The following is a 779-nucleotide window of genomic DNA, read 5'->3' as shown; positions in this document are numbered from 1 at the left end:
TGATTGCAATTGGTTTTAAGTCAAATCCCTCTACAAACGGGCAGATTTGAAATCGTAGACGATTTGGAATCTGTCGCACTGTACCTTATTATGCAAGAAACCTGCCCACTCTGCTTTTTCTTTGCCCGCTGATCTAGGTACCAGTCTTGAGTTACAACACTGAAGATAATATTCAACAAAGTGTTCATGGACTAAACTGGTTATCTGGCAAGCCGTCTTATGGTTTAAAGTGCAACTAAAAGGCAACATTTTTAAATCTAAATCTTTTACTTAAGTCTTTTCATTGTGATTACAAATTAGTAATGGCAGTTTTTTTTTTTTTTTTTTTTTTTTTATCAGACTTCTGTATCGTTGTTAAGCGCTTGACACGATTTGTTTATCAAACTAATCTATTGAAACAACATTGTAGCAACTACAATGCATTGACCCCCAAAATGGCAGCCATAGACATGTCTAAATGTTACTAGCACCACTGAAAAGCTAACTCTAGCAAAAACATAGCGAATATTTTTCACCATTCCAGTTAAGGTTTTCTGCAAATATTTGTGAGATTGCTATGTTGCCTTGGAAAGACTTTCAACTAAATGTTAATTTAAATCAATTGAACTTCATTTTATCCAAGACTCAAGTAATGAAAATTTAGAAACCGAAACCAGGACCAATTTTCAACCTATGTGGCTTGGGGAAAGTCTTCCAACACCTCTGCCGGAAAGGTAAATCATTAAATAGCTTTGACCATTACAAGAAGGCCGAAAGATTAAGATTGGCTCAAAAAGATT

This window comes from Corythoichthys intestinalis, chromosome 10, assembly GCF_030265065.1.
Source record: "Corythoichthys intestinalis isolate RoL2023-P3 chromosome 10, ASM3026506v1, whole genome shotgun sequence".
NCBI lineage: Eukaryota > Metazoa > Chordata > Actinopteri > Syngnathiformes > Syngnathidae > Corythoichthys > Corythoichthys intestinalis.
This window is presented reverse-complemented; position numbering follows the sequence as displayed.